The 20,555-nt window shown below is 43.7% G+C and overlaps 1 long non-coding RNA gene across 2 annotated transcripts; it reads right to left on the bottom strand.

Annotated features, from left to right (window-relative positions):
• Nucleotides 1–2,362: 2,362 nt before the first annotated feature.
• On the bottom strand, nucleotides 2,363–12,972 carry LOC112256942. Of its 2 annotated transcripts, none has more exons than XR_002954485.2 (4): nucleotides 12,785–12,972; nucleotides 12,114–12,352; nucleotides 11,086–11,199; nucleotides 2,363–4,892 (listed from the first exon to the last, which is right to left on the bottom strand). It is a non-coding gene; the product is annotated as an uncharacterized LOC112256942 (long non-coding RNA). The 2 variants fall into 2 exon arrangements; XR_002954486.2 differs by having other exon boundaries at nucleotides 12,114–12,311.
• Nucleotides 12,973–20,555: the final 7,583 nt, after the last annotated feature.

The following is a 20,555-nucleotide window of genomic DNA, read 5'->3' as shown; positions in this document are numbered from 1 at the left end:
TTGCATGAATTTGCAGGGAGCTAACCAACCAGGTTCAATGTTAGATGGCGAAAATTAGGCTAAACCAACATGGATCAAAATTTAACAATTTTATTCGTATTTACAGATGGCATACAAGTTTGTTATTATTAAGGCACATGAAAGTTCACATGTTCCAGAAGGCATTTCTGCCCTCCAAAACAGGCATTTTCATTTTTAAAAAAAGGTTACGTTCAAGCGGCTCTCCTGTGAATTTGTGACCCGAGACATACGCCTAGTTTCCTGAAACGGGTCACATATGGAGAATCTACTCTGCGTTAGCTAGCTTGAGTTGGCTAAAATCAGCCACAAGCCATGCAGTGTTGGCAGTGGCGAGCTACAATCCATCAATCACGAGGAGGTGTGATGTAAACAACCAATTAGATTCCCCACATGTGGGGCCGCATGATCCTGCTCCCCTACTCCAGTCGAGGCAGCTCTGACTTCTGCTCCGGCAGGCTTGCCTCCGGTTTAAAAGGAAAGTGGAAAATCATTCCTGCCTGTGTTAATTGTTTAGTACCTTGTCTGCTCTTCGTTTGTTTTTTTGTCCTTCAATGAACTTTTCGACCTGTTCTGCCTCTGGGATTATTGCGTCAAGGATTTATCTATACTGAACTAAATTTGTAAAACCCGACATGCAATAATTTCAATGATTTTACTATTTTTACAGTTCATATAAGGAAATCAGTCAATTTAAATAAATTGATTAGGTCCTAACCTATGAATTTCATGACTGGGAAGGGGCTTGGCTGGGCCTGGGATGGAACAGACCACGCACTACGGAGCCAGGCTCAGCCAATCAAAATTAGTTTCTACACAAAAGGTCTTTATTAAAGACAAAAATGCTTCTCGGTTTCATCAGCTGTCCGGGTGACTGGTTTCAGACGATCCCGCAGATGAGAAATAGTTTGTCGAGATCGGTGTGGAAAAACTTGATTTGCCTGCACATAGACCTGACCTCAATCCCACCAAACACCTTTTGGATGAATTGGAACGCCGACTGCGAGCCAGACCTAATCGCCCAACAACATCAGCGCTCAACCTCACTACTGCTACTAAGTCCCCACAACAATGTTCCAACATCTAGTAAAAAGCCTTCCCAGAAGAGTGGAGGCTGTTATAGCGGCAAAGGAGGGGGTACAAATTACATATTAAGATATTCAACTAGCAGGTGTCCATATACTTTTGGTAATGTAGTGAAGTACTAAGCCAGAGAACACCACCTAGACGAGCACAGGCACAAACTCACAGAACACAACATAACAACAGCCAGCAGATATTAAGTAAAGAGAGAGCAGAGACTTAACGATTTGACAGCTGAGTTAGCTACCAAAGAAGAGCCAAGGAGTCGAGGGAGTCAGCTAATCGAATAGCGATATACTGAGGTAAAACCAAAGAATATTTGTCTGTAATGTCAAATGCAATGGGGTAGGGATCCCGGATAGCACGTGTTTCATGTCGTTTTATTGAAGAAGCCAACAGTGCCTTAGCCAGCGAGTAACAACTTCTATATACCGCCTGCTCAACAATGGCATCCGGTCTATAACCTAACAGTTCAGCACCTTACCAGCAGGTGACATCCAAGAATGACATGTTTTATTTTATTTAATCTTTATTTAACTAGGCAAGAATAAATTATTATTTACAACGACTGCCTACACCGGCCAAACCTGGATGACGCTGGGTGAATTGTGCGCCGCTCTATGGGACTCCCAATTGATACAGCCTGGATTCGAATCAGGGAGTCTGTAGTGACGCCTCTAGCACTGCGATGAGGTGCTTTGGACCGCTGCGCCACTCGGGAGCGGACGCTTTGGACCGCTGCGCCACTCGGGAGCGGACGCTTATTCCACAATGCCTAGATGGAATACAGCTTATGTCAACTAGACGTCAAAACATTTTAGAAAATATCACTTTAGCCAAACCTAATTATTTTCTTAACTTTAACCTAGGGTAGCCTAGTGGTTAGAGCGTTGGACTAGTAACTGGAAGGTCGCAAATTCAAATCCCCGAGCTGACAAGGTACAAATCTGTCGTTCTGCCCCTGATCAGGCAGTTAACCCACTGTTCCTAGGCCATCATTGAAAATAAGAATTTGTTCTTAACTGACTTGCCTAGTTAAATAAAGGTAAAAATAATAATGTAAAAAAAATATCCTAACCTGCTACATTAATCACCCACTACAAAAAGGTAATTTTGACAAAAGCAGCTAGACAGCTTCTAGACAAAACGACTAAAAACAAACAGATATATGCCACCATGTGGCTGGATTGTTTACTTCAGAAGGAAACAACACTTTTTAAGATCTTCTGTTGAGATTTATCCAGCAGGAACGAGATCTGAATTCAGGGTAAAGCCTTTTATTATCAGTGACCAGGTCACGTATGGTAATAAAACCTGCTCGATTACCAGGTTAATCATCACATTCCCAAAATCTTAAAAATCCTCTTTCGACAGTCAGCAGGAATTTAAACTTACTCTATAAACATGTACATAAATACCTTTATGGAATGGCAAAGATCCAGTTTGAGGTACTACAAGGACCTGTTTAGGCTGGGAAGCATGCGGACGTCTTAATGGTCAATCACTTATATCATGGTTCATCAGTCTACACCAGTCTCTTGGTAGTTATTGAAAAGGAATTGGTTTCCCCTTATTAGATTGAAAGATGTGTTATTTTTCTAGTATACTAAGAAATGCATGTTATAGTATATTACAGTTCTATTATCTCCAATGCAGTGAAGAACTTAAGGAATGTTGAGAAGTGTGTAAATGGTATAGTTGGTTAATCCAGAACTAATGTGTTGTGTAATTGGTCAGCTGCACGATTACAATTCTAGGTCCATGTGTTAAGAGAAAGGGATTAAGAGATTCTAGAAAATGAGAAGCTTCACTCTCTCTCTCTCTCTCTCTTTGCTAGTGACGAATCGAATGTCCCCCTCTACTTCCGAAATTTCGGAAGACGCTAACCTCTGCGAAAACTCCAAAACACCAGACCTACTGCCGTTCGTTAGCATCCCATTCCTTCCAGACAGAGTCTATGGCACCAGTTACGTTTACATGGACCTGTCATGGATCTGTCATGGATCTGTCATGGACCTGTCATGGATCTGTCATGGACCTGTCATGGACCTGTCATGGATCTGTCATGGATCTGTCATGGATCTGTCATGGACCTGTCATGGACCTGTCATGGATCTGTCATGGATCTGTCATGGACCTGTCATGGATCTGTCATGGACCTGTCATGGATCTGTCATGGACCTGTCATGGACCTGTCATGGATCTGTCATGGATCTGTCATGGACCTGTCATGGACCTGTCATGGACCTGTCATGGATCTGTCATGGATCTGTCATGGACCTGTCATGGATCTGTCATGGACCTGTCATGGATCTGTCATGGATCTGTCCACTTCCAGGTGGTAACTGGAAGTGGCATCTCTATACCCCTCTATGGCGTAACAAGGCTATTACTTTCAGGTAATAAACCATTTGAGCCAAAAGCCTGGTGTGAAAAAGGGATCAAAAACCTAGGAGATATATTTAACTCAGAGGGTCTCCCTGGTTTCCAGGAACTTTGTCTCTTTATCTTAAGTCGACAGTCTGTACTTTGTGCCTATGATGTCCCATTGGGTACAAATTTGTCCAGAGGTTTGGTGTCTGCTATTTATTTTCCATCTTCAATTACTAAAGCAAAAATATCTTCCAAATGGTTAAATCATGGGTAAAGTATTTGTCTGATGATGATGATGATGAAGCTATTGGCTAGGAGAATGTCTGGGAGAAGATCATTTCACTGATCAAAGAACCCAAACCATCAATTAATTAATTGTAAGCTTTGTCATAGGTTGTGCTGGACACCACATTTAATAATTCATACAAAACAGGCTTTAAGCCTAAACTGTAACCTGTAACCTGTGCCTCCCTCAATAGACTTGGCACATATAAAACAGATGATATGAGATTCATATGTTTTGGAGGAAAGGATCATCTATCCTGACTTCACTCCTTGAACCGATTCCTCTTCGACTTAATGACGATTCCAGTGAACAACAGTGTATGTGGTTTGGCCGGCTGAGTTGACTGCCGGCCGGCTGGGTTGACTGCCGGCCGGCTGGATTGACTGCTGGCCGGCTGGGTTGACTGCTGGCCAAAAATGTATTGTTCAGTGCTGGTTGCCACCACATGACCTTCATATAACACAATGGTTAGCATGTTTCCGCAGGTGTCGTTCAAGATATGATGGGAATGGGAAACTCTTCCCACAGTCAGAGCAGGAGTAAGGCTTCTCCCCTGTGTGAACTCGGCGATGGGAGGTTAAATGACTTGATGTTGTGAAGCATTTCCCACAGTCAGAGCAGCAGTAAGGCTTCTCTCCAGAATGTTTTCGCAGGTGTCTTTCAAGATATGATAGGAATGGGAAACTCTTCTCACAGTGAGGACAGTGGTGAGGCTTCTCTCCAGTGTGTGTTCGCTGGTGTACGTTCAAGCCACTCAGTTGGGAGAAACTCATCCCACAGTCAGAGCAGGAATAAGGCTTCTCTCCAGAATGCTTTCGTAGGTGTCTTTCAAGATATGATGGAAATGGGAAACTCTCCTCACAGTGAGGACAGCGGTGAGGCTTCTCTCCAGTGTGTGTTCGCTGGTGCACGTTCAACCCACTCAGTTGAGAAAAACTCCTCCCACAAACAGAGCAGGAATAAGGCTTCTCTCCAGAATGTTTTCGAAGGTGTCTTTCAAGATATGATGGGAATGGGAAACTCTCCTCACAGTGAGGACAGTGGCGAGACCTCTTAGCTTTGGTCCCTTCCTGATGTTTCTTCCCGGATGCAGGAAATGTCTCCACTTGCTCAGAGGAGTTAGAGGTCTCTCCTGTGTGAATGACAACATAAAAACTGGTTAGCAGGTGCAGTACACATCCATAATCATTGGATCAAATTAAAATAAAGAAATGTGCCTGATAAAGCATTACTGAAAAGGAGTTACATCTATAGGTGTATTCTGCTTGAAATGAATGCTACATCGGCTTTATCTTCTTTTCTAAGTGACAATACCGCTGTTGAGCATCTTTAAAGACCCACTCCAGACTTCCTATCACCTAATGTATCACCCGATGTACTTAACAAATGGCACATCTCAGTGGTTGGTCCAGGTTAGAGCTTAACACAGGAACAGGAATTCAGCAGGTTTTGTGAGATTCTGGCAGGAATGGGAGTGAAATTCTAGAGTCTAGTTCGGGACAGGATCAAGTGTAAAATTGCGTTTGTTTTTTTAGGTGGAAATATATCATGTGAGGAGCATTTCATATAAACAACAACTGTGTAGGGTAGGCCTAACAGTTTACTTCATAAAAACGTATACAAAAATTGAAGTCATTTCCACACTTCCCCTTCCGTCAAGTCCTCTAGGACCCATCACTAACAGAGACAAGGAAAGAAAAAAACATGTTTTGCCTAAATTTGATGGAGTTTGTCTTTGACAAACATGGCTTGTAAAAATGTTGCGGATTAGGCTACCAACCGGAGAGAGCGACACGTGGCCTGAGGCGGCTGCTAATACTTTCAACAACTTTACCTTCAAACCAAATTGTTAGCATTTTTTTTTTTTTTTTGAATTTTACCCCGTTTTCTCCCCAATTTCGTGGTATCCAATTGTTTTTAGTAGCTACTATCTTGTCTCATCGCTACAACTCCCGTACGGGCTTAGGAGACAAAGGTTGAAAGTCATGAGTCCTCCGATACACAACCCAACCAAGCCGGAAGCCAGCCGCACCAATGTGTCAGAGGAAACACCGTGCACCTGGCAACCTTGGTTAGCACGCACTGCACCCGGCCCGCCACAGGAGTCGCTGGTGCGCGATGAGACAAGGACATCCCTACCGGCCAACCCCTCCCTAACCCGGGCGAATCTTAGGCCAATTGTTCGTCGCCCCACGGACCTCCCGGTCACGGCCGGTTACGACAGAGCCTGGGCGCGAACCCAGAGTCTCTGATGGCACAGCTGGCACTGCAGTACAGCGCCCTTAACCACTGCGCCACCCGGGAGGACTAATTGTTTGCATATTTAACTAATCCCATGCCATCGGAGGTGAAGAGAGAAATAAAAATAGATTGACTTATGCAGTACTGGCGCTCAGGTTTTTAAAAATGTTTTATGTTCATGTTGTAAATTTGTGTGCTCAGTGCTCAGCTGTAGGCCGGTGCTGTGCTGAGCTGTAGGCCGGTGCTGTGCTGAAGGCCGGTGCTGTGGTGAGCTGTAGGCCGGTGCTGTGCTCAGCTGTAGGCCGGTGCTGTGCTGAGCTGTAGGCCAGTGCTGTGCTGAGCCATAGGCTACCGTTTCCTGCCGGTGCTTGCTGAGCTGTAGGCTACAGTTTTATGCCGGTGCTGTGCTGAGCCATAGGCTACAGTTTTATGCCGGTGCTGTGCTCAGCTGTAGGCTACAGTTTAATGTGCTCAGTGCTCAGCTGTAGGCTGCAGTTTAATGTGCTCAGTGCTGTGCTCAGCTGTAGGCTGCAGTTTAATGTGCTCAGTGCTGTGCTCAGCTGTAGGCTGCAGTTTAATGTGCTCAGTGCTGTGCTGAGCAGACCAAACTATAAACTATAAAAACATTTAGGTAATTTAATAAACTATTTGTATAGTTTATTCGCCGTTAGTCAGCAACTCCACACAAAATATTTTTTCTGCGTGTGTGCCAACTCATGTTTTTTTATAACACTTGGTAAACCAACGCAATAGCCTACATATTTCTGCGGGCAAAAAAAGAGCACGAGATGGGAGTGGTTTTTATCAGGAAGGGACAAGAATGTTCTGGGGTAAAATAATTGTTGCGAGATCAGGACAGTACAGGGGAAAAAATTGCCAGGACAAGATGGGACAGGAATTAATTTTCACTCCCGTGTCAACCTCTAGGTGTCCTCTGACATGGTAAAAGTGTGGTGGTGGTGGGGGAGGGGGGGTGCTCTTTTGTCCTCAATTGCTTCTCTATTGTTTCCACATGCAATTCCTTCAATTGCCAAACCTTTGAAATTCGTAATTGTGTCTAAACATATTATTTCACCCTTATGTGTTTATACTTTACTGAATTTATACTTGGAATATGCTTAAAATCAGATGTTATTGGTCACATGTGCAGCAGATGTTATTGGTCACATGTGCAGCAGATGTTATTGGTCACATGTGCAGCAGATGTTATTGGTCACATGTGCAGCAGATGTTATTGGTCACATGTGCAGCAGATGTTATTGGTCACATGTGCAGCAGATGTTATTGGTCACATGTGCAGCAGATGTTATTGGTCACATGTGCAGCAGATGTTATTGGTCACATGTGCAGCAGATGTTATTGGTCACATGTGCAGCAGATGTTATTGGTCACATGTGCAGCAGATGTTATTGGTCACATGTGCAGCAGATGTTATTGGTCACATGTGCAGCAGATGTTATTGGTCACATGTTCGGCAGATGTTATTGGTCACATGCACATGTTCGGCAGATGTTATTGGCCACATGCACATGTTCGGCAGATGTTATTGGCCACATGCACATGTTCGGCAGATGTTATTGGCCACATGCACATGTTCGGCAGATGTTATTGGTCACATGCACATGTTCGGCAGATGTTATTGGTCACATGCACATGTTCAACAGATGTTATTGGTCACATGCACATGTTCAACAGATGTTATTGGTCACATGCACATGCTCAGCAGATGTTATTGGTCACATGCACATGCTCAGCAGATGTTATTGGTCACATGCACAGCAGATGTTATTGGTCACATGCACAGCAGATGTTATTGGTCACATGCTCAGCAGATGTTATTGGTCACATGCTCAGCAGATGTTATTGGTCACATGTTCAGCAGATGTTATTGGTCACATGCTCAGCAGATGTTATTGGTCACATGCTCAGCAGATGTTATTGGTCACATGTTCAGCAGATGTTATTGGTCACATGCTCAGCAGATGTTATTGGTCACATGCACAGCAGATGTTATTGGTCACATGCACAGCAGATGTTATTGGTCACATGCACAGCAGATGTTATTGGTCACATGCACAGCAGATGTTATTGGTCACATGCACAGCAGATGTTATTGGTCACATGCACGGCAGATGTTATTGGTCACATGCACAGCAGATGTTATTGGTCACATGCACAGCAGATGTTATTGGTCACATGCACAGCAGATGTTATTGGTCACATGCACATGTTCAGCAGATGTTATTGGTCACATGCACAGCAGATGTTATTGGCCACATGCACAGCAGATGTTATTGGTCACATGCACAGCAGATGTTATTGGTCACATGCTCAGCAGATGTTATTGGTCACATGTTCAGCAGATGTTATTGGTCACATACACATGTTCAGCAGATGTTATTGGTCACATGCACAGCAGATGTTATTGGTCACATGCACATGTTCAGCAGATGTTATTGGTCACATGCACATGTTCAGCAGATGTTATTGGTCACATGTTCAGATGTTATTGGTCACATGCACATGTTCAGCAGATGTTATTGGCCACATGCACATGTTCAGCAGATGTTATTGGTCACATGCACATGTTCAGCAGATGTTATTGGTCACATGTTCAGCAGATGTTATTGGTCACATGCACATGTTCAGCAGATGTTATTGGTCACATGTTCAGCAGATGTTATTGGTCACATGTTCAGCAGATGTTATTGGTCACATGTTCAGCAGATGTTATTGGCCACATGTTCAGCAGATGTTATTGGCCACATGCACATGTTCAGCAGATGTTATTGGCCACATGCACATGTTCAGCAGATGTTATTGGCCACATGCACATGTTCAGCAGATGTTATTGGCCACATGCACATGTTCAGCAGATGTTATTGGCCACATGCACATGTTCAGCAGATGTTATTGGCCACATGCACATGTTCAGCAGATGTTATTGGCCACATGCACATGTTCAGCAGATGTTATTGGCCACATGCACATGTTCAGCAGATGTTATTGGCCACATGCACATGTTCAGCAGATGTTATTGGCCACATGCACATGTTCAGCAGATGTTATTGGCCACATGCACATGTTCAGCAGATGTTATTGGCCACATGCACATGTTCAGCAGATGTTATTGGCCACATGCACATGTTAAGCATATGTTATTGGTCACATGCACATGTTCAGCAGATGTTATTGGTCACATGCACAGCAGATGTTATTGGTCACATGCTCAGCAGATGTTATTGGTCACATGTTCAGCAGATGTTATTGGTCACATACACATGTTCAGCAGATGTTATTGGTCACATGCACAGCAGATGTTATTGGTCACATGCACATGTTCAGCAGATGTTATTGGTCACATGCACATGTTCAGCAGATGTTATTGGTCACATGTTCAGATGTTATTGGTCACATGCACATGTTCAGCAGATGTTATTGGCCACATGCACATGTTCAGCAGATGTTATTGGTCACATGCACATGTTCAGCAGATGTTATTGGTCACATGTTCAGCAGATGTTATTGGTCACATGCACATGTTCAGCAGATGTTATTGGTCACATGTTCAGCAGATGTTATTGGTCACATGTTCAGCAGATGTTATTGGTCACATGTTCAGCAGATGTTATTGGTCACATGTTCAGCAGATGTTATTGGCCACATGTTTCAGCAGATGTTATTGGCCACATGCACATGTTCAGCAGATGTTATTGGCCACATGCACATGTTCAGCAGATGTTATTGGCCACATGCACATGTTCAGCAGATGTTATTGGCCACATGCACATGTTCAGCAGATGTTATTGGCCACATGCACATGTTCAGCAGATGTTATTGGCCACATGCACATGTTCAGCAGATGTTATTGGCCACATGCACATGTTCAGCAGATGTTATTGGCCACATGCACATGTTCAGCAGATGTTATTGGCCACATGCACATGTTCAGCAGATGTTATTGGCCACATGCACATGTTCAGCAGATGTTATTGGCCACATGCACATGTTCAGCAGATGTTATTGGCCACATGCACATGTTCAGCAGATGTTATTGGTCACATGCACATGTTCAGCAGATGTTATTGGTCACATGCACATGTTCAGCAGATGTTATCACATGGTCACATGCAGCATGTTCATGCACATGTTCAGCAGATGTTATTGTTCACATGCACAGCAGATGTTATTGGTCACATGCACAGCAGATGTTATTGGTCACATGCACAGCAGATGTTATTGGTCACATGTTCAGCAGATGTTATTGGTCACATGTTCAGCAGATGTTATTGGTCACATGCACATGTTCAGCAGATGTTATTGGTCACATGCACATGTTCAGCAGATGTTATTGGTCACATGCACATGTTCAGCAGATGTTATTGGTCACATGCACATGTTCAGCAGATGTTATTGGTCATATGCACATCTTCAGCAGATGTTATTGCTCACAGCAGATGTTATTGGCCACATGCACATGCTCAGCAGATGTTATTGGCCACATGCACATGTTCAGCAGATGTTATTGTCCACATGCACATGTTCAGCAGATGTTATTGGCCACATGCACATGTTCAGCAGATGTTATTGGCCACATGCACATGTTCAGCAGATGTTATTGGCCACATGCACATGTTCAGCAGATGTTATTGCTCACAGCAGATGTTATTGGCCACATGCACATGCTCAGCAGATGTTATTGGCCACATGCACATGTTCAGCAGATGTTATTGGCCACATGCACATGTTCAGCAGATGTTATTGGCCACATGCACATGTTCAGCAGATGTTATTGGCCACATGCACATGTTCAGCAGATGTTATTGGCCACATGCACATGTTCAGCAGATGTTATTGGTCACATGCACATGTTCAGCAGATGTTATTGCTCACAGCAGATGTTATTGGTCACATGCACATGTTCAGCAGATGTTATTGCGGGGTGTAGCGAAATGCTTGTGCTTTACTTTTATTATTGGAAAAATTCAAAGATAGCTGGAGTGGGCCTTAAAACCGTTAAATCAACTAATGTGTTCCTGCATCCTCTGACATGCCTAAAAATAATACATCAAATCTGCTCTTACCATGATCAGCAGATTCCCCAATGTCATCCTTCTGTTCTTCATTAATGGTGACATTCAGCCCCAGTGTTTGACTGCTGCCTGCCAGCTCTACAGATGCCATGTCTGGACTCTCTCCTGTGTAAATGAGAATAGAAAAAAAAAAAGTGTCAAAATGTGACAAATGCATTGCGTCTAAACTAACATGTTGCATTCACTCGAGGAAATAAAATAAATACTAAAACCATGTAAGAAAGTGGTTGCCGTGCAACTAAATGACCTAACTGCGTATTTGATATCTGCCTGCCTCGATCAACAACAGACCCAGGTATCTTAAGTAAAAAAAATACAATTGGCATCTTAAAAATAATATTCTAATAGAAATCAGTCTCTCACTAAAAGGCAAGTATGAAAACCAGCTGACACTGTGGCCATCGAGGACCAGAGGAAAAGTGTAACCGCTGTTGATAAAACCTGGGATGGTATCTTAAGTGCACACAGTAGCAAACTGTTTGGCCAGTAACCGAGAGGTCGCAGAGTCGGATCCCCGAGCCAACTAGATGGGGGGGAGGGGGATCTGTCGATGTGCCCTTGAGCAAGGTATTTCTCCCCTATGAACTTACTAATAGTTTTTAATGTATAACAGGCTATGAATATTTCCTTTAACCTGTCACAAAGGCAGATAAGAGCATGTGTAAAATGACTAAAATGTAAAGGTAAACATGAATATGCGGTGTGTAGAACAGTAACACAATGCAATGTACAGTGGTAGAAAAATGTGAATGAGCCATGTGGAGAATACAGTATTCAATATACAGTCCAATACCTTATGGACATACACAAAGAACCGGACAGAAGCAAAAGGCACAAAACAGGAAGGGACCAACCTGAATTTATCCAATGAAAACTCTTATTTAAATTGTAAACGGTTTCTGTTGTAAACGTTTTGCAATAGACCAAGGTTTTTGATACATTCTGCAACTAATGAATACACCCCTGCTCTCTTACCTTGGTTGTAAACGCTGTTGATAAAAACCCTTTTCTCTTCTTACCTGGATAATCATCACATTCCCAAATCTTCACTTCCTCCTCTTTATCTTTCGTGATGATATTCAACAGGAGTGTTTGACTGCTGTCTTTCACTGATGCCATTTCTCCTGCGGTGCCCAGTGATGTCAGTCAGGACCCAGTCAGTATAGTCTTGGGCTCAGTTTGTGGTGGAGAACGGCAGGCTAGTTATCTTCACTCTCCTTATTAAGTAAAGATCAGATAGATAAACAACCTGAAAAACCTGTATAAAATACAAGGGCTGTTATGTAATTTGGTGACTTGCTATCTAGTTAGCACACATAGCCATTGTTTTCTGATGTAGACAGTGATTTAATCAGTGTTGCTACGCTAATTTATTTACCTGTACCGGGTCTCAGCTGGATAAGTTACGAAATAAAGTCACAAATTGCAAGATAACCCTAGTTAACTAACGTTATTTAGGGTTTTCGCCACAATTTATTGCTAACGTTAGTTAGCTACACATTTGCCTATTTTGATAAATTATGTGATGGCATTACTTTTTCAGTTTGATTAACTTTAGCAAATAGTTGAGTAACATTAGCCAGTCCTTGCGGTTTTGTCTAAAAGGGACGCGGCTTTTATTAAAATGGACTTGACCAGGCCTTGCCTGTCCATTTGTCCGGAAACAGACTCCTCGTAAGGTCGTTCTTACCTGAAGCCTTGCTTCGCTGAAACGGAATCATAAATAGTTTGTTTTATTTGTGTACTGGATTAAGTAATGTGTCCATTGTTTATCGAATACAGTATTACTTGTGGTTTAATATCTCCTACTAATAAAAACAAAAACAAACGCGATGGCAAATTTTCACTTCTTCTTTTTCGAATGACTGGGCTTGTCAAACTACACAAACGTAGAGGTACGCCACCTGTGTGCGGGAGGGTGCATCGCAGGGCATAATACAATCATTACTCAACTTTTGGTTATTGACCCCCACGATGAAATTGGAGAGGGGTTTCGCCAGTGAAAAGAGCCAATAATGAGCGGAATGAGCTACTATCGCCGAGCATTGAACAATGAGACAGATATTTCACTGGATGTATAAAAGTTATGCATCCGCTTGGGGTTTTACACTCACTCGGAACTGACCATATAATTAATCAACTTCATTATGCTGTATTCCTCACCAAACTTAAGAGATAAAACAATTACTCTGCATATAACATATAATAGAATAAACAATTGTATTTAACATTTTAATTAGATTTGTGATCAGCTAGTTTATTTATTGGCCTGTGTGTCCAATAGAAAAAATTACTGGTATGTCCTGTCTGCACAACCATTACAATTATCGTAGAGAGAAAATCATTTGGGTCTTGCGCAGTGAAACATTGTTGACAGTATATTGACATTTTATTCCCAGTACACTCACACAAAAAAAAAATATTTTGGGGCACCATTTTTGCCTGTAGGGGAACCCTGTAAAAAAAACAAAAAGGTTCCAGATCTAACCATTTAAGATCAGATAAAACTTATGGTGATGGAGGAGGCAGAGAAGGGGACCGTGGTCAACATAGAGGAGTCAGCTGACTAGGGGCCCATGGTGATGGTGGAGGCAGAGAAGGGGACCGTGGTCAACATAGAGGCGTCAGCTGACTAGGGGCCCATGGTGATGGTGGAGGCAGAGAAGGGGACCGTGGTCACCATAGAGTCAGCTGACTAGGGGCCCATGGTGATGGAGGAGGCAGAGAAGGGGACCGTGGTCAACATAGAGGCGTCAGCTGACTAGGGGCCCATGGTGATGGTGGAGGCAGAGAAGGGGACCGTGGTCAACATAGAGGCGTCAGCTGACTAGGGGCCCATGGTGATGGTGGAGGCAGAGAAGGGGACCGTGGTCACCATAGAGTCAGCTGACTAGGGGCCCATGGTGATGGAAGAGGCAGAGAAGGGGACCGTGGTCAACATAGAGGAGTCAGCTGACTAGGGGCCCATGGTGATGGTGGAGGCAGAGAAGGGGACCGTGGTCAACATAGAGGAGTCAGCTGACTAGGGGCCCATGGTGATGGAAGAGCCAGAGAAGGGGACCGTGGTCAACACAGAGGAGTCAGCTGACTAGAGGCCCATGGTGATGGTGGAGGCAGAGAAGGGGACCGTGGTCACCATAGAGGGGGCAGAGCAAGAGACCATGGTCACCATAGAGTCAGCTGACTAGGGGCCCATGGTGATGGTGGAGGCAGAGAAGGGGACCGTGGTCAACATAGAGGAGTCAGCTGACTAGGGGACCATGGTGATGGTGGAGGAGCCAGAGAAGGGGACCGTGGTCAACATAGAGGAGTCAGCTGACTAGAGGCCCATGGTGATGGAGGAGGCAGAGAAGGGGACCGTGGTCACCATAGAGGGGGCAGAGCAAGAGACCATGGTCACCAAAGGAGGCAGTTGAGGAGGGGCTCGTGGTGACGGATGCAGAGCAGGTGACCGTGGGACCATGGTGATGGTGGAGGAGCCAGAGAAGGGGACCGGGTTCAACATAGAGGGGTCGTGACTAGGGGACCATGGTGATGGTGGAGGAGCTAGGGGCCCATGGTGATGGAGGATGCAGAGCAGGTGACCGTGGTCAACATAGAGGCGTCAGCTGACTAGGGGCCCATGGTGATGGAGGATGCAGAGCAGGTGACCGTGGTCAACATAGAGGCGTCAGCTGACTAGGGGCCCATGGTGATGGAGGATGCAGAGCAGGTGACCGTGGTCACCAAAGGAGGAGGGCACTGATCCCAATCAGGGCATGTATGCGAGAAAGCTGAATCTTAAACAGAAATAACACTTGGGACTACGCCAACCACGTGCGACAGCAGTAGCCATTCATTTACATAGACAGCGTAGTGTATTCCAGCGTAATTGTCAGGAAAAGTCATTATAAAAAGTTGTATTCTCTTTTTAAATCAAAGTTGCCTCATTCCTTGAGTTTTCCAGACGTAGCCTAGGTTACATGCCCTGAGATAAACAGGAGTAGCTGAGATGGCGCCGAAGAGGATGATGTTTTACATGCTCCTAACCAACTGTGCTATTTAGTTAGGTTTTTTTGCGTTGTTTGTAACTTGTTTTTTAAAAACTTATTTTGTACATAATGTTGCTGCTAGGGTTAGCTACGTCTGGTAAGACGAGGGGTGGGTGTGTGTGTCTATTTGCCAACAACAGCTGGTGCGCAGTGTCTAATTTTAAACAAATCTTCAGGTATTGCTCGCCTGAGAATACCTTATGATAAGCTGTAGACCACACTATCTACCAAGAGAGTTCTCATCTATATTCTTCGTAGCCGTCTATTTACCAACACAGACCGATGCTGGCAATAAGACCGCACACAGCCAACTCTATAAGGCCATAAGAAAACAAGAAAATGCTCACCCAGAAGCGGCGCTCCTAGTGGCCGGGGACTTTAATGCAGGCAAACTTAAATCAGTTTTAGCAAATTTTTACCAGCATGTGACATGTGCAACCAGAGGAAAAAAACACCCTCCATTTGACAAATCTGACCATAATTCTATCCTCCAGCTTACAATCAAAAACCTATGCAGGAAGAACCAGTGACACGCTCAATACGGAAGTGGTCAAATTATGCAGATGCTAAGCTACAGGACTGTTTTACTAGCACAGACTGGAAAATGTTCCGGGATTCAGCCAATGGCATTGAGGAGTATACCACCTCAGTCATCGGCTTCATCAATAAGTGCCACGCTGACGTTGTCCCCACAGTGACCGTACGTAATGTCCCAACCAGAATCCATGGATTACAGGCAACATCCGCATTGAAATAAAGGCTAGAGCTGCCGCTTTCAAGGAGCGGGACACTAATCCGGATGCTTATAAGAAATCCCGCTATGGCCTCAGATGAACCATCAAACAAGCAAAGTGTCAATACTGGATAAAGATTGAATCCTACTACTCTGATGCTCGTCGGATGTGGCAGGGCTTGAAAACTATCACGGATTACAAAGGGAAGCCCAGACGCAAGCTGCCCATTGACGCGAGCCTGCCAGTCAAGCTAAATGCCTTTTATGCTCACTTTGAGGCAAGCAACACTGAAGCTTGCATGAGAGCACCAGCTGTTCTGGATGACTGCTGTGAGCAAGACCTTTAAGCAGGTCAACTTTCAGAAAGCCGCGGGGCCAGACGGATTACCAGGACGTGTACTCAAGCATGTGCAGACCAACTGGCAAGTGTCTTCACTGACATTTTCAAACTCTCCCTGAACAAGTCTGTCATATCTATATTTTTCAAGTAAACCACCATCGTCCTTGTGCTCAAGGAAGCGAAGGTAACCTGCCTATATAATTACCGCCCGTAGCACTCATGTCGGTAGCCATGAAGTGCTTTGAAAGGCTGGTCATGGCTCACATCAACAAAATCAAATCAAATCAGACTTACTTGAAATGCTAACCAACAATGCAGTTTTAAAAAAATATGGAGAAGAATCAGAAATAAAAGTAACAAGTAATTAAAGAGCAGCAGTAAAATAACAATAGGGAGACTATATACAGGGGGGTACAGGTACAGAGTCAATGTGCAGGGGCACCGGTTTGCTGAGGTAATATGTACATGTAGATAGAGTTATCAATGTGGCCCAAATGCCCAAAGCCCAAATGGGACAAAAGGCCCCGCTATGCCCTGATAGTTTTATGGTCTTCCGACAACGATGAGACAGCCTATAGGGAGGAGGTCAGAAAACTGGCAGTGTCGTGCCAGGACAACAACTTCTCCCTCAATGTGAGTTAGACAAAGGAGCCGATCGTGGACTACAGGGAAAGGCGGGCTGAACAGGCCCCCATTAACATTGACGGGGCTGTAGTTGAGTGGGTCGAGAGTTTTAATTTCCTTGGTGTCCACATCACCAACGAACTATCATGGTCCAAACACACCAAGTCAGCTGTGAAGAGGTTAAGCCAAAACCTTTCCCTCCTCAGAAGACTGAAAAGATTTGGTATGGGTCCCCTGATCCTCAAAAAGTTCTACAGCTGCACCATAGAGAGCATCCTGACCGGTTGCATCACCGCCTGGTATGGCAACTGCTCGGCATCTGACCGTAAGGTGCTACAGAGGGTAGTGCGAATGGCCCAGTATATCACTGGAGCCAAGGTTCACGGAGCGCCAAGTCTAGAACCAGAAGGCTCCTGATGGATTTCACCTTGGGGTCATGATAGAGGCTTCACCAAATGATTGATATAATTGATTATGCTTATGTTGTATTAATAGAAGGGGAAGGGCTATAAGACCCTCCCCCACTACATTTATTAGGTCCTGGACCACAGATTAGCAATTTATGCATTACATGGTTTAAATACTTGTCACGGTCATCCTCCTCTTCATCTGAAGAGGAGAGGCGAGAAGGATCGGAGGACCAAAATGCGGCGTGATATGTGTTCATGATGAATTTTAATAAAGAAAACACTGAACACTGAAACACTATACAAAAACAATAAACAAAATAACAACCGTGAAGCTAATGCGAGCTGCGCTGAAACAAGCCATCAATATAGACAATCACCCACAAACAAACAGTGCAACCCAGGCTACCTACATATGATTCTCAATCAGAGACAACTAATGACACCTGCCTCTGATTGAGAACCATACTAGGCCGAAACATAGAAATCCCAAATCATAGAAAATCAAACATAGACTGCCCACCCAACTCACGCCCTGACCATACTAAATAAATACAAAACAAAAAAAAAAAAAGGTCAGAACGTGACAGTACCCCCCCCAAAGGTGCGGACTCTGCGAGAGAGACCGAGAGAAAGAGGTAGAGGTGGTGACGGCCTTCTCCCTCTCCTGCCCGGGAGAGAGAGAGACCGAGAAAAAGAGGTAGAGTTTGTGATGGCCTTCTCCCTCTCTGGCCCGGGAGAGAGAGAGACCGAGAGAAAGGGGTAGAAAGAGGTAGACGTGGTGTATGATTTCGGATAGCATAGCAGTCGTCATCTGAGCTCTCAGCAATAGGATTTCTACCTTCATCTGAGTTCTCATCTTCCTCAGAGTCATCAAAAAATAACCCTCAGTTTAATTCAATGTTTTTGCATGAGATCAATTAATAACTTAGTTCATGGATACATTTGATCATAAACATGGTCTGATGTGTTTGACTAGTGCATTTCACAAATCTGTTTTACTGCTTGATTAATAATGTGTTTGTTGGGGTTTACCTGTCAAACAGTAGCGGTAGTGTTTCCTCTGTTTCACGCTGAGGTAAAGCCCCTCAGTCTTCTTCTGGAGATGCCACGTCTGCCCTGTCTGACTATCCTGAAGTGTGGCTGCCAAACATTGTGCAAGATACTCCACTGACATCAATGCAATTATGAAGTTGTGAGACAGCGAAACATTCCTTTTTCTACCTGTTGGATTCTGGCTTGAAATATACGTATTCCTGTCATCATATTAGAACGTATTGATTACATGAATAAGAAATGTATATGTTAGGGGTCAATGAAAGGTGAATAGGAACTTTGTGCATGGAAAGTTACTGAGAGAGACAAGGGGAGGTGCAGAAAGTTCACATTCTGTTCAAACATGTTTTTGCTGAATATTCATATTTCTATGGAAGAGGGCAAAGGGTAGCAGTTTGGTTTGAGTTCCTGATAAGGCAGGCACGTTGCTGGGAACTAGGAGAATGAGGGATGTGGAACTCAACTCCAGATAAGGTCAACAGTTGAAGAGAGAAGACACCGCTGGGAGGGGGGCCATAGGGGCCCACCCTGAAAACCATCTGACTACAGCCCTATCCCATATCAAATCAAATCAAATGTATTTATATAGCCCTTCTTACATCGGCTGATATATCAAAGTGCTCTACAGAAACCCAGCCTAAAACCCCAAACAGCAAGCAATGCCGGTGTAGAAGCATCGTGGCTAGGAAAAACTCCCTAGAAAGGCCAAAACCTAGGAACCTAGGAAGAAACCTAGAGAGGAACACATGGGGAAAGATAGTACTTTTTGGAGAAATGTCCTCTGGTCTGATGAAACAACAAAAATAGAACTGTAACCTTCCGGTTATTAGTCCAATGCTCTAACCACTAGGCTACCCTGCCGCCCCTGCTGTACCTGTAGGAATGTGAAAGACAATGTAATTATTAGACTTACATCACCAAATCATTGTGGATTACTAAAGTATAATATCCCTGATAACAAATCATGATAACATTGGATCAATAGATTCATGGGCACAAATATGTGTGTACCTTCCCTATCCAGAAGAGCCTACTCACTTTGACAGTTGGGGGTGCTATCCTTTCACCCTCCTCCAAGGCTGTTAGCTAGCTACTTACAAATGTATTTGGACTTTGTTTTTTACAGTGATAAATACATCAAGATAGCAGCTCATATGAGTTAGCCTGCACTGTAGCTAGTTAGCTAATAACACATCATTTGTTTTTTTAAAGTGATAAATACATCAAGATAGCAGCTCATTTGAGTTAGCCTGCACTGTAGCTAGTTAGCTAATAACACATCATTTGTTTTTTACAGTGATAAATACATCAAGATAGCAGCTCATTTGAGTTAGCCTGCACGGTAGCTAATTAGCTAATAACACATCATTTTGTTTTTTACATTTTCTAAATGTATTTACTTACTTGTGGACAATTGGAAACAGGGCAGCAAAGTTTGTTTGCCAACAAAGCGTTTTAGAGGATATTAAATGTTACCCATTTAATAACCAGACCTTCATACAAACTTGCTCTGCTGAACTCTTGACGCACAATGGAGCATGCTGCTATATGCTGCTATATGCTGCTATATGCTGCTATATGCTGCTATATGCTGCTATATGCTGCTATATGCTGCTATATGCTGCTATATGCTGCTATATGCTGCTATATGCTGCTATATGCTGCTATATGCTGCTATATGCTGCTATATGCTGCTATATGCTGCTATATGCTGCTATATGCTGCTATATGCTGCTATATGCTGCTATATGCTGCTATATGCTGCCAGCACGCCCACAAGCGAGTGGGCGGCCTAAGCGGCACGTAGCAATTTACCGCTATCTAGTGTACAAGCAACGTAACCTTTTCCTAACCATAACCCAATTATCCCAACATGACACGTCAGTTCTCCTAACCTGCCAATTTAATTATCATAACTTGCTACATTAGTTATCCTAACCTCTCACATTAATTATCCTAAACTCTCACGTTAATTATCCAAACATGCCTACTGGGCCTGGCTAAAACGCTACAAGGAAGCAGCAAGCAGCCACTCAAAATGTGTGCCTGGATAGTCTGAAACAGACCCCTGTGTCTTTTTGCACTTTGTATCTAATTGGTAGACAAAGGAGAACAGTCATATCCTGTTCCTAAATAGTACTCAATGATGAATGCTCATTGTATTTTGGTTCTAATGGTAGACAAAGGAGAACAGTCATATCATGTTCCTCAATAGTACTCAATGATGAATGCTCATTGTATTTTGGTTCTAATGGTAGACAAAGGAGAAC

Source organism: Oncorhynchus tshawytscha, linkage group LG08, assembly GCF_018296145.1.
Source record: "Oncorhynchus tshawytscha isolate Ot180627B linkage group LG08, Otsh_v2.0, whole genome shotgun sequence".
In the NCBI taxonomy this organism is placed as follows: Eukaryota; Metazoa; Chordata; class Actinopteri; order Salmoniformes; family Salmonidae; genus Oncorhynchus; species Oncorhynchus tshawytscha.
Note: the sequence above shows the minus strand (reverse complement) of the source record. Positions and strands in the feature narration are given on the sequence as shown.